This window comes from Lactuca virosa, chromosome 2 (assembly GCF_052849685.1).
Source record: "Lactuca virosa cultivar CGN04683 chromosome 2, Lactuca_virosa_CGN04683_v6, whole genome shotgun sequence".
NCBI lineage: Eukaryota > Viridiplantae > Streptophyta > Magnoliopsida > Asterales > Asteraceae > Lactuca > Lactuca virosa.
The window spans coordinates 78072606-78073761 of record NC_136427.1 but is presented as its reverse complement, the minus strand read 5'-3'; positions in this window follow the sequence as shown (position 1 = coordinate 78073761).

The window sequence follows — 1156 nt, the reverse complement described above, 5'->3', positions numbered from 1 at the left end:
CTGAAAGCTGTCTTCAGTATATCCTCATCCCGAATCCTCATCTGATGATACCCTAACCGAAGATCAATCTTGGAGAACCAAGAGGCACCCTGAAGCTGATCAAATAAATCATCGATCCTCGGCAACGGATAACGGTTCTTCACCGTCAGTTTGTTCAGTTCCCTGTAATCGATGCACATCCTATGGGACCCGTCCTTATTTTTCACGAAAAGGATCGGTGCTCCCCACGGGGAGATGCTCGGACGAATGAACCCTCGGTCTAGCAGCTCCTGAAGCTGCGTATACAGCTCCTGCATCTCCGGTGGTGCCAACCGGTATGGTGCCTTTGCTATTGGCACAACACCCGACACCAAGTCTATACGAAACTCCACCTGCCTCTCTGGAGGCACTCCTGGTAACTCTTCGGGGAAGAGGTCTCGAAAATCCCGTACCACTGGTACACTGCCCACATCCTTCACGGTCTCCTCTCTCGTATCCGATACATAAGCTAGAAACCCCATGCAACCCTACTGTAAAAACCTTCTAGCCCTCGCGGCTGAACAGAGGGTCGGTCCCTGCGAGGCCCTTTCTCCATGAATAACCAGTTCCCCCCACTTGGGGTTCGAACCTTGACCGACTGGTGCTCGCAATCAATCATGGCCCCATTGGCCCCCAACCAATCCATCCCAACAATCACTTTCAACCCTCGCAACGGTATTGGAACTAGATCCATGCGGAACTTCTCGCCTAGCACATTCAGGACACAGTCCCGATATACCCTCGCAGCACTAATGTACGATAGTTGACAATCTCTACCTCGAGCAGGGAATCCAGAGCCCCGGGCGCGTCCTAGAACTTCTTGCTAAGAGCAAGAGATACGAACGATCGGGTAGTACCCGAATCAAAACATGTGCCGACATACCATTGACCAGAAAGGTCCCTATACCAGCATAAGATATACATACGTCATACAATCATAAGGAGCAAAGAGTAATAAATACATACCAACCACAATGTCTGGTGCGGCCCGAGCCTCCTAGGTAGTCAGTTGAAACGCGTGACTCTTCACTGATGGGGCATCCTCCTTGGCAGGGCGGCCATCGGTAATCCTCAGTGTGGCGGACGCAGGCGCCACCACTGCTCCTCCCGCTCCCTGCAACTTCGGACAGTTGGGCCG